Source organism: Pan paniscus, chromosome 20 (genome assembly GCF_029289425.2).
Source record: "Pan paniscus chromosome 20, NHGRI_mPanPan1-v2.0_pri, whole genome shotgun sequence".
NCBI lineage: Eukaryota > Metazoa > Chordata > Mammalia > Primates > Hominidae > Pan > Pan paniscus.
Window position 1 is genome coordinate 25,411,087 of NC_073269.2, and position 13,772 is coordinate 25,424,858.

Consider the following 13,772-nt stretch of genomic DNA (forward strand, 5'->3'; position numbering starts at 1 on the left):
ACCTCTTGGGCTTAAGCAATTCTCCTGCCTCAGCCTCCCAAGTAGCTGGATTACAGGCGCCCACCACTGTGCCTGGCTAATTTTTGTATTTTTAGTAGAGATGGAGTTTCACCATGTTGGCCAGGCTGGTCTCAAACTCCTGACCTCATGATCCACCTACCTCGGCCTCCCAAAGTGCTAGGATTACAGGCATGAGCCACTGTGCCTGGCTGAGAAGTGTCTATGTCTTTGCTCATTCTTTGATTGGATTGTTTATATTTTGCTTGTTGATTTATTTATGATTCTTTATAGATTCTGGATATTAGATCTTTTTCAGATGCATAGTTTGCAAATATTTTCTCTCATTCTGCAGGTTGTCTGTTTACTTTATTGATAGTTTCTTTCACTGTGTAGAAGCTCCTAAGTTTGATTAGGTCCTGCTTGTCAGTTTCTGTATTTGTTGCAATTGCTTTGGGAGTCAACATCATGAAATCTTTGTCAAGACCTATGTGCGGAATGGTATTTCCTAGGTTTTCTTCAAGGGATTTTACAGTTTTAGATTTTATATTTAAGTCTCCAATCAATGTTAGGTTGATTTTGTACATGGCAAGAGGGAGAGGTCCAGTTTCAAACTTCTGCATATGGCTAGTCCATTATCTCAGCACCATTTATTGAATAAGTTCTTTCCCCATTGATTGTTATTGTCAACTTTGTCAAAGATCAGATAGTTATAAATGGGTGGTTTTATATCTGGGTTCTCTAACCTGGTCCATTGGTCTATGTGTCTGATTTCTTACCCGTACCATGTTATTTAGATTTTTGCAGCCTGTAATGTAGTTTGAAGTCGGGAAGTGTGATGCCTCCAGGTTTGTTCTTTCTGCTTAAGATTATTTCAGCTATTTAGACTCTGTTGATTTTATGTAAATTTTAGAATGAATTCTGGGGATAATATTATTTGTAGTTTGATAGGAATAGCATTGAATCTGTAAATTATTCTGGACAGTATAGCCTTTTTAACAATATTGATTCTTTTTATTCATGAGCATGGAATGTTTTTCCATTACTTTGTGCTTTCTCTGATTTCTTTCAGCATTGTTTTGTGATTCTAATTGCAGAGATCTTTCATCCCCCTGACATAATTTTATTTGATATTTTGCATTCACAAATACTAATTTTCTCCATATAATTATGATAATTCAGTTTCTCTATGCAATATTTTACAAATTTTACATTCTACTCATGTTTCCCTTTTCTTTTCTCTTTTTTTTTGAGATGGAGCCCTGATGCCAGGCTAGAGTGCCATTCTCCTGCCTCAGCCTCCTGAGTAGCTGGGACTACAGGCATGCACCACCATGCCCAGCTAATTTTTGTATTTTTAGTAGAGACGGGGTTTCACCATGTTGGCCAAAATTGTCTCAGTCTCTTGACCCCGTGATCCGCCTACCTCAGCCTCCCAAATTGCTGGGATTACAGGCCATGGTGCCTGGCCTCAAGCCCCTTTTCTTAATAGGCATTCCATTATGTGCTCCTTCTTGGTTAAGTTGAAAAAGTCTTCTGTTTTAATTCCAAGAGGAAACCATTTTTGCATTTGATAAATTCCACTTATTTTAAGATGATGCTAAATCAGAACATTTATATTCTCCTTGAATCTTTGAATCATTATAGATAATATTTGCCAATAAATTATGCAATCCTATTTAAATTTTAAATTTTCATATTGCAATATTAAATAAATATGTACAAACATTCTTTAAACAACTAACAAGAGATACAAAAATGTTTTTAAAATATGTGGATTTTTAAAAAAATATGTCTGATGTTGAGACAGCATAATAGTTAAAAGCATCTTCAACTCCTGAAACTGCCTCCTACAAGGAGGTGATTTTAGAAATGTCATTTATCCTATTTTCGTCTAAGCCCTCCTCATAGGTAAAATCAGAATAATAAACCACTTCATAGAGTTGTTGTAAAAATTGTATGTAACATATTAATATAACACATTAATATAGTAGTTTTATAATGCTATATATATAAGGTTATCACACTATATATAGTTATAATAATAAAGAAAAGCCAATGGCATTCTCATATTAAGGGTTTTTCCAAGAAAAGCCAATGGAATCTTTCATATTAAAGGTTTTTCCAAGAAAAGCCAGTGAGATCTTTCATATTAAAGTTTTATATTTGATTCAAGTGTAAAATAATATAGGTGAAAACTAAATTACTAAAATAGAAAATGCCTGACAACATGTGAGCTAGATATCAACCACTGGAATTTATTTTGAAAAGCACAGGCCTAATGCAAATAATTTATAAATATATATATGTGTGTTTATGTGTGTGTGTGTATATATACACATATATATAGAGAGAGAGAATAGAAAAAATCTTAGTGAAAGAAAAGTGGAATTTAAAAACAAAGTTTTAAGTTGGAAACAATGGTATGTGAACAATAGTCCATTTCAGTTGCCACAATAAAACAGACCTTATGTGTCAATGCAGGATATTCTCACTCTGAATGAAAATATTAGTAATTGGAAAATAATGAAAGGCCTCCAAGAATTTGGAAATAGGAATGATCTTCTTTTCTCAGACAACAGTTGGATTATTGAGGAATTTATTTTTTTGCCACTTTGTTATACCAGGTGGATATTAAAGTCCACAGATTTGATTCTCAAGCACCTGGCTATAGCCAACATCTTGGTCATATTCTCCAAAGCAGCTTCACAGACAATGACTTCTTTTAATTTCAAGCATTTCCTCAGTGATATTGCATGCAAACATGTTTTCTATGTTCACAGAGTGGGCAGAGGTGTGTGCTTTGCCACCACCTCCCTCTTGAGTATCTTCCAGCCATCATTGTCAGCCCCATGAACTCCAGGTGGGCACAGTTGAAACTACAAACCCCCAAATATATTGGGTCCCCCAACATCTTGTCCTGGATTGGAAATACACTGATAAATACCATTTTTTCTATGCATGTGATTGGGAAATTGGACAGTAAAAACAATTCAAAGAAAAAAGATTTAAGATACTGTTCTTCATTAGATAATAACAGAATTACAAGATTACTATGCACAACATTATCATCATTCCATGGTGTTTGTGTGTTAGATACAGTTAGGTTCCCTCTTCAAATAGCTTATCCAGTTTCCCCATTCTCTATTCTATAATTCCAACTATTCCTTACCTCAACTGTGCACCAACTTACCTAACTATGCCTAGACATGCATGAAATTGCTACAACCCAAGTCCCAGTCTGCATTCTTTTCCTTATTAGAGAATAGGTTGCTTTCCTAGTTCCCACATAATGGACCCCATTCTCTCTCTCTTAACTCCCTTACGTGACTACCTTATCTAAAAAATTTGAAGTATTTAGCCAGTTGGGACTAGTTGAGACTGTGCAGTCCAACCCTAACTGATAGAGGAAAGACACAGAAGTAGAAGCTGCATTAGAGATAATAGAAACTCGCACTTCCTTTGTTTTGTGTGCCCTTGCCATTGCTTAATTTACGAGGTGCACCCTTTTATAGAAGTAAATTTGCCTTGCTGAGTGCTATTTCTTGTGGAGCACCGAAAATCTGTTTGTAACATGTGTTTGAGACTCATAATCTGGACCAGTGGCTCCAAGATTTTTATTCTGTGCAAGTGGCCAATGAGCACATGAAAAGATGCACAACACCTTTATTCATTAGAAAGATGTAAGTCAAAACCACAGTGATATGTCACTTCATACCTATGGGTACAGATATATTTCAGAAGACAGATCAGTGTGGGTGAAGATGTGGAAAAACTGAAACCCTCATAGAGTGCAAAATTAGGCAGCAGTTTTGGAAAACATTTTGGCAGTTCTTCCTGAGGTTAACATAAAGTTACTACATGTCTTAGCAATTCCACTTCTGAGTATATACTCAATTGAAACCAAAATAGGTCCACACAAAAACATGTATATGCATGTCCATAGAAACATTATTTGTTATGGCCAAAAGGTGAGAGCAGTGCAAATGCCTATCCATGGAGGACTAGATAGACAAATGTGATGTAGTATACAAGGCAATAGTATTCCGCCAGAAAAAGGAATGATGTGCCAATATGGGGCACAACATGGATACATATTAAAGACATTATGCTTGATGGAAAAAGCTATACAAAAAGGGTCATGTACTTTATGAATCCATTTGTATAAAATTCCCAAAATAGGCAAATCCTTTGAAACAGAAAGTGGATTAATGGTTGCCAGAGGCTGGTAGGGAAAATAGAAAGTGGCTGAATGATGGGTGTGGAGATTTTTTTTTGTTAATTATACAGTTCTAAAATTACATATTGGTAATGATTGTAAAGCATTGCAAATACACAAAAAGATACTGAAGTGTAAACCTGAAAATAATTAATATATTGAATTTGATGTTATGTGAATTTTATCTCGATAAACATAATTTTATAAACAAACTTCAAGCCACTGTTGCCAATGATAAAGACTAGATAATATGCTCTAAATGCAGCAGAAAAACACTGAAACACTAAGTTAGCTGAAAGGAAAATTGAAAGTAAAATGAAAACAGAGTCCACAAAGTTCTACTGAAGCTTTAGTCACCTAGATATTCAAATAAAAACACCCAGGTTCAACTGTGTAACCTTCTGTCATAGAAGTCTGGGTGCTTTTGGTAGATAAATCCATTGGGCATATCCGTGTGACATAAAAAGTGCTTAAAACATAGTTTTTTAAAAAAATTATAAATTCGTGACACTCATAAAGATAGGAACACATATTAAAATATTTATTTAACATCTGAGGAATCAGCCGATATGATAACCAGTGCAAAAAAGAGTCAAATGGCCAGGCTTACACCTGTAATCACAAAACTTTCAGAGGCCCAAGTGGGCAGATCACGAGTTCAGGAGTTCAAGACCACCCTGACAAATATGGTGAAACCTGGTCTCTACTAAAAATACAAAAATTAGCTGAGCATGGTGGCTGTAATCCCAGCTACTCAGGAGACTGAGCCTGTAATCCCAGCTACTCACACCTGTAATCCCAGCTACTCAGGAGACTGAGCCAGGAGAATCTCTTGAAGTCAGGATGCAGAGGTTGGACTGAGCTGAACTCATGCCACGTCACTCCAGCCTGGGCGACAGAGTGACACTCTGTCTAAAAACAAACAAACAAACAAACAAAGCAAAAAAATAGCCGGGCACGGTGGCTCATGCCTGTAATGTCAGCACTTTGTGAGGCCGAGGCTGGTGGATTACCTGCGGTTCAGAGTTCGAGACCAGCCTACCCAGCTACTTAGGCGGCAGAGGCAGGAGAATCATTTGGACCTGGGAGGCGGATGTTGTGGTGAGCCGAGATCGTGCAATTGCATTCCAGCCTGGGCAACAAGAGCAAAACTCGGTCTCAAAAAAAAAAAAAAAAAAAAAGAGGTCAGGAGCGGTGGCTCATGCCTCTAATCCAAACACTTGGGAGGCTGAGGCGGGCAGATCACCAGGTCAGGATATCAAGACCAGCCTGGCCAACATGGTGAAATCCCATCTATACTGAAAATACAAAAACATTAGCTGGGCGTGGCTGCGCACGCCTGTAGTCCCAGCTGCTCAGGAGGCTTAGGCAGGAGAATTGGTAGAACCTGGCAGGTGGAGCGTGCAGTGAGCCAAGATAGCGCCACTGCACTCCAGCCTGGGTGACAGAGAGAGACTTCTTCTCAAAAAAAAAAAAAGAAAAAAAAATGCAGATTCACCTTCTTAGCAAGAGCAGAGCTGCAGTTCTCCATGATATGTTTGGACACCTCTTGTGGGAGATCTGCTGTGCCCAGTGCCTGGACTCTTCCATGCTTATGTTTCTTGCTGCCACTCTTGAGTACCTGATGCCCCATATCCTGGAGCTGGTGACCAATGAAGCTCATAATAGCCACAGAAGGTACAGTTACATTACCATCTATATTACATATGATTATCTATGTGTGTATTATATATATACATATATTCTATATATTATATAAAATGTATATATATGTTTTGGACAAAGACATATTCAAACAATAGTTAATAGTTTGTAAATATTCAGAATCAAAATTATTTATAAATATATTTTATTACAAACACAATTATTCATCTTATTCATAGCCAAAACACCTGATCTGTCTAATAAGCACATATTTCACAGAACTACATAGAGTTGTCAATGGCTAAATACATTTTATAGGGAAAAGTATACTCTATAGAAATTCTGCCTTAATTGAAGAACTCAAAGCCCCAAATGTTATAAACACTTTTATGGCTGCACTAAGTTAAAAATAAGTGTTCCATCAAGTGTTGGGTCAATCTAACTCCTTCCTCCTGAGTATCAACATTTGAAATTTTCACCTATTCACCAAAGACTCAAAGGCCACCCTCTGGTATCTCTGGCCTTTTCATAGACAGATGGTAAGAAGCTGCCCAGCTCATTTCAAGTTCAAGGTCAGATGGTTTCTTCTAGAAGTTCCAGTTTACCGTGTATCAGCCATGTGATTCTGTATATTCATTTATTCTCTCTAAGCAGCAGTCTCCATCTGTGTAAAATCAGGATGATGAATTTCTCTATCTTTGGGTTATCCCAAATAAGAAGTCAATTTGAGCTTAAGTTTAAGCTTAATGCGATGCTTGGCACCACAAGGCATGACACAGGATGCTAAACTAGGCACCTGTATTTTACAAAACTAGAAAACTTTGAGTTTCTTCCCTCTCCTGCATTTTCACATGTATTTGGTTTAATCTCTAAATCTGTTGAAGTTGAATAGACGTGTAGACAGGGATTGAGATTAATAATCTCATTTACAAAAACATAAAAAAGAATAAAATACGTAGAAATAAATTTATTGAAAGAGGTAAAAGATCTATACACTAAAAACTCTAAAATATTAAATAAATTGAAGGAACTAAAAAATTGAAAGATACACCATGCTTATGAATTGAAAGAATTAATATTGTAAAAATGTCCATACTACCCAAAGTGATCTACAGATTTAATGCAATCCTTATAAAAATTCCAATTATATTTTTCTCAGAATTTAAAAAGTAATTATCAAATCTCTATCAATTCATGAAAGACCCAGAATAGCCTAAGCAATATTGAGGAAAAACAACAAAGCTGGAGGCATCATACTACCTGGTTTCTGAATATATTACAAAGCTACAGTAAGGCCAGGTGCAGTGGCTCACACCTGTGATCCCAGCACTTTAGGAGGCCAAGGTGGGTTGCTTGAGTCCAGGAGTTCTAGACCAGCCTTGGCACCATAGCAAAACACCATCTCTAGAAAAAATAGAAAAATTAGCAGAGTTTAATGGCACAAACCCGTAGTCTCAGCTACTTGAGATGCGGAGGTGAGAGGATTCCTAGATCCTGTGAAGTTGAGGCTGCAGTGAGCCACGGTGAAGCAACTGCACTCCACCCTGGGCAACAGACTGAAACCTGTCTCAAAAAAAAGCTACAGTAAGCAAATAGCATGGTACTGGATAAAAATAAACACACACAAATGAAGCATAATACCAAGTCAAGAAATAAATGTATCTACTTCATTTCTGGTAATGAAGGAACAACGTTTTCACCAGTAGGCTTCACCTTTCAGTGTTCTATCAATGAATATTTATCGGTAGATTATTTTTAATCTAACTTCAAGCATTCTGTAGCAGGCCAAATGAGGGCAGATCAGATGAATGTTAACATGAAAATTTTGTGGATTTATAGTTAATGAGTAATCATTTATGAAAGACTTACCCTATATTTCTGCAGTTGAATTATTTGCAATTAGTCTAGTGGTGAGCACAGTCAATAAGAAACAGATAAATAAATAAATAAATGTATAATAAGAAATTAAATCAGTAGCCTGAAGAAAAAGTAGAGTTCTATTTGAAACAATAAAGAAAGAGAGAGAATGCTTACTGATCTTTTTTTTAAAATCTGTGATGAAGAGTCAATCAATATTTCTCTCTCAGAAGGCAAAAAAAAAAAAAAAAAAAGGTAGTCAGGAGACAGGATTAATTTGTATCTCCTGCTTGGATGGACAGAACAGCATGTGGAGACTCTCATCATGAACTTTTACTCCAAGAACTACCATAGGAACATACCAGGAAAACCAAAAGAATGCACAGACTCTTTGAAAGAAGTGGCTTGCCACTGCAACCTCTGTGAGACAACTGAAAAACAGCAAGTGCCAAAAGTGTAAGAGAAGGAACATTCACCTCTAAACACACATACTCAAAACCTGAAAATCCAGATCACCAGAGAAGGATTTAGCCTTACCTAGGGCCGAAATGAATTTAGAGAGCCAAGCAAAATATAAAAGCAGAAGCAGTGGGAAGAGCCCCATAGGCACTCTTGATCCTCAGGGAAGCCATTTCTGACTTTATCTCACAGGGGTCCTTGGGAAGGGCTGCCAGTGGAATTGGGGAAGGGCCACAGGGAGAAGAAAACTTCCAGCTAAACCCTGTAAGAATTTTGACCTAGTGTCAATGTTCCTTGGCAGAATCGATGAGGGGACAGTGAATGAGAAGCACAGATACGGGCACAAAAGCCATGGCAGGTGGTGAGGGGTGGCGCCTGAAAGCCCAGGTTGCTTTCTCAATGGGGAGGCTTATAGCCTGGGGCAAGATCTCAGTACTGCTCACTGACTGGATACAAACTTGGTGCTGTTTGTGGGGTAGGGTGTGAGTGAAACTGGCCTTGCTGGCTTCATGGGAGCTGAGTGAGGCCTGTCACTGCTGGCTTTCCTTCACTTCCATCCTGACCTGTATGATACAGCAGAGGCAGCCATAATCCGCCTGGGAGCATAACTCCATTGGCCTGAGAACCATACTCCCAACCCCACAGCAGCTGCAGCAAGCCCCACCCAAGGAGGGTCTGAGCTCAGACATGTCTAACCTTGTCCTCGCCTGATGCCCTTACTCTACCCATGCTGGTAGCTGAAGACAAAAAACATACTCTCTTGGGAGCTCTATGTTCCCACCCATTGCCTGAGAAACCTGAATACTTATCCAGGTGACCCAATGGCAAGCTTGCCTACACCCTATACTACCACAGCTGATGCCGTATTGAAAATCCCACCTCCAGGTTGGAGGCCAACCAACTCAAGCCATTACATCAACTCATCAAAGAACCCCAACCAGGTGGTGTGGCTCACACCTGTAATCCCAGCATTTTGGGAGGCTGAGATGGGTGGATCACCTGAGGTCAGGAGTTCCAGACCCCCCTGACCAACATAGAGAAACCACATCCAGTTTCTACTAAAAATACAAAATTAGACAGGCTTGGTGGTGCATGCCTGTAATCCCAGCTACCTGGGAGGCTGAGGCAGGAGAATCCCTTGAACCTGGGAGGCAGAGATTGCGGGGAGCCAAGATCGCATGATTGCACTCCAGCCTGGGCAACAAGAGCATAACTCCATCTCAAAAAAAAAAAAAAAAAAAAAAAGAACAACCTCACTCCAATAAAGGAGAAAACAACAGCTAATTCCATCACCTGTAACATCCTGGCTAACCAGAAGTCCTCAGTCTTTCATGTGACAACTTCACTGCTAGAACAACCAGCATCCAAAAAAAGAAAAAAAAAAAAAAAAAACCAGTGCACTAAACAGAACTACAACCAACCACCCTCACAGAGTCCACTTTACTCCCCTGCTACCTCTACCAGAGCAGGTGGTAGAATCCATGGCTGAGAAACCTGAAGACAGATCACATCACAGGACTCTTTGCAGACACTTCCCAGTACCAGCCCAGAGCCCAGTAGCTCCACTGGGTGGTTAAACCCAGAAGATCAATAACAATTCCTGGCTCTCAGGAAGCCCCATCCCAAGGGAAAAGGGGAGACTATCATGTCAAGGGATCACCCCATGAAACAAAATAATCTGAACAGCAGCCTAGAGCCTCAGCTCTTTCCTCTGACATAGAAAACCCAAATGAGAAGGAACCAAAAAAACAATTTTGGTAACATAACAAAGGAAAAATTTTTTAACACCTTGGAAAGACCACACTAGCTCCCTAGCAATGGATGCAAACCAAGAAGAAATCTCTGAATTGCAGAAAAAAGAATTCATAAGGTCCATTATTAAGCCATTTAAAGAGGCACTGGAGAAAGATAAATACTAACTGAAAGAATTTTTTTTTTAAAATACAGGATATGGGTGAAAAACATTACCAGAGAAATAGATAGCATAAATAAAAAAAATCACAACTTCTGGAAATGAAAGGCACACTTAGAGAAATGCAAAACATAGTAGAAAATTACAAAAATAGATCCAAACAAGTAAAAGAAAGAACTTCAGAGCTCAAAGACAAGGCTTTTGAATTAACCCAATCTAACAAAGACCAAAAAGAATTTAAAAAATGAACCAAACCTCCAAGAAGCTTGGAATTATGTAAAAAACCAAACCTAAGAATAATTGGTGTCCCCAGGGAAGAAGTGAAATCTAAAAGTTTGGAAAACTTATTTGAGGAAATAACTGAGAAAAACTTTCCTGGCCTTACTAGAGATCTAGACATCCAAATACAAGAAGTTCAAAGAACTCCAAGGAAATTCATCACAAGAAGATCATCACCTAGGCACACAGTCATCAGGTTATCTGAAGTCAATATACAGGAAAGATTTTTAAGAGCTGTGAGAAAAAAGCATCAGGTAACCTATAAAGAAAAACACATCAGATTACCAGCAGATTTCTCAACAGAATCCCTACAAGCTAGAAGGGATTGGGGTCCTATGTTTAGCCTCCTTAAACAAGACAAGCATCAGCCCAAATTTTGTATTCAGTGAAACTAAGCTTCATAAATGAAGAAAGATACAGTCTTTTCCAGACAAACAAATGCTTAGAGAATTCACCACTACCAAGCCACCACTGTAAGAACTGCTAAAAAGTGTTCTAAATCTTGAAACAAAACCTCAAAATACACTGAAATAGAACCTCCTTAAGGCATAAATCTCACAAGGCCTATAAAACAATAACACAATATAAGAGGTATTCAGGAAACTACTGGCACAATGAATAGAATAGTCCTTCACACCTCAATACTAATGTTGAATGTAAATGGCCTAAATGCTCCACTTAAAACATACACAATAGCAGAATAGATAAGAGTTTACCAATAAAATATCTGCTGTCTTCCAGAGACTCACCCAACACATAAGGACTAACATAAACTTAAGGTAAAGGATTGGAAAAAGATATTCCATGTAAACGTACCCTGATACCCTGAAAGCAAGCAGTAGTAGCCATTCTTACATCAGACAAACAAGCTTTAAAGCAAAAACAGGTAAAAAATAAAAAACACAAAGAGGGACATTATATAATGATAAAAAAGGACTAGTCCAATAGGAAAATATCATAATCCTAAATATATATGCACCTAACATTGGAGCTCCCAAATTCACGAAACAATTACTACTAGATCTAAGAAAAGAGATAAATGGCAACACAATAATAATGGGGAACTTCAATACTCTACTGACAGCACTAGACAAGTCATCAAGACAAAGTCAACAATAACAACAAAAAACACAATGGACTTAAACTATACCCTAGAACAAATGGACTTGACAAATATTTACAGAACATTCCACACAGCAACTGCAGAATATACATTTTATTCATCAGCACATGGAACATTCTCCAAGATAGACATATGATAGGTCACAAAACAAGTCGCAATAAATTTAAGACAATCAAAATTATATCAACTACTCTCTCAGACTGCAATGGAATAAAATTCAAAATCAACTCTAAATGAACCATCAAAACAATGCAAATACATGGAAATTAAATAAATTGTAGAAATTAAATAAATACATGGAAATTAAATAAATAATTAAACTTAAGATCAACCTGGTTCTGAATGATCTTTGGATGAAATCAAGATTGAAATTTAAAAATTCTTTGAACTGAACAATAATAATGGCACAACCTATCAAAACGTCTGGGATACAGCAGAAGTGGTGCTAAAAGGAAAGTTCATAGCATCAAGTTCTTCCATCAAAAAGTCTGAAAGAGCATAGGTTGACAATGTAAGATAACACCTCAAGGAACTAGAGACACAAGAACAAGCCAAGCCCAAACCCAGCAATAGAAAAGAAATATCAAAGATCAGAGCAGAACTAAATGAAACTGAAACAACAACAACGAAAATCCAAATGATAAGTGAAATGAAAAGCTGGCTCTTAGAAAAGATAAACAAAATTGATAGACCATTAACAGCATTAACCAAGAAGAGAGAAGATCCAAATAAGCTCAATTAGAAATGAAACGGAAGATATTGCAACCGCTGCCACAGAAATACAAAAGATCATTTAGGGATACTGTGAACACCTTTATGTGCACAAATTAGAAAATGTAAAGGAGATGAATAAATTCCTGCAAATGTACAATCCTCCTAGATTAAAAAAAAAAACTCTGAACAGACTAATAACAAGAAGCAAGATTGAAATAATAATTTAAAAAATTGCCAACCAAAAAAAAATGTTCAGAATCAGGTGGATTCACAGCTGAATTCTATTAGCCTTTCAAAGAAAAATTGGTGGGGGTAAGGGAGGAGACCACCCCTCATATTGTCTTATGCCCAATTTCTGCCTCCAAAGAAAGAAAAAGTAAAAACTAAAAGGCAGAAATGAAATCCACAAGCAGACAGCCCAGCGCCACACCCTGGGCCTGGTAGTTAAAGATCAACCCCTGACCTAATTGGTTACGTTATCCATACATTACAGACATTGTATAGAAAAGCACTGTGAAAATCCCTATCCTGTTCTGTTCCATTCTAATTACCAGTGTATGCAGCCCCCAGTCATGTACCCCCTGCTTGCTCAATCGATCATGACCCTCTCACGCAGACCCCCTTAGAGTTGTGAGCCCTTAAAAGGGACTGGAATTGCTCACTCGGGGAGTTCAGCTCTTGAGACAGGAGTCTTACCGATGTCCCCGGCCGAATAAACCCCTTCCTTCTTTAATTTGGTGTCTGAGGAGTTTTGTCTGTGGCTCATCCTGCTACAGGGGCAGGGCCAAGATGGCTGATTAGAAGCGGCATCCCATAAAAAAGAGCCATAACAGTGTGTGAATGCTGTACCATAACCTGAGGTATCCATGTTCTTTCATCAGAACTGACTAGGTGGCTGGCGTGATCCATGGAGAGGAAGGAAGAGCAGTGTGGTGTGGCAGCCCACCTGACACCCATATGGGCCTGGGGAGCCCCCACCCCACAGCCAAGGGATGCAGTGAGTGAGCATGCTACCCATCCTGGGAAACTGCTTTTTCCATGGAACTATGCAACCCACGGATTAGAAGATTCCACTCATGAACCCACACCACCGGAACCTAAGGTCCCAACTGTTGGAAGCAAGAGCTCAGAGTCGCAAAGAACATGAGCACTGAAACAAGGAATTTCTCAGCAAGGCAAGGCACATTTACTTCTGCAGAAGGGTGCCAGTCATGTCTCTGGCTGTTTTGAGAGCACAGCATACAAGGGAGGGAAGGAGTTTTTATCCCTAACACAGTCCCTACTTCTGTGTGCTGCCCCCATCGGCTGGAGTCAGACCACACAGTCTAAGCTAACTTGATGGCTATTTTAAATCGAGACTGGCAGGAAGGTTGTTTACAGAGCAGGTAACTAGGAGTGAGGAGGACTTCTTCCAAATAAGGAAGAGATGTGGGGTACGGATTGCGACTGGGGAGAAGAGATGTTTACAGAGCAGGTAGCTAGGAGCGGGAAGGTATAAGGAAGTTGATTTTGAGAACAAACAACAAGGAAGTTACCCTTTGAAGAGGAACTTATTATGCCTGACACAA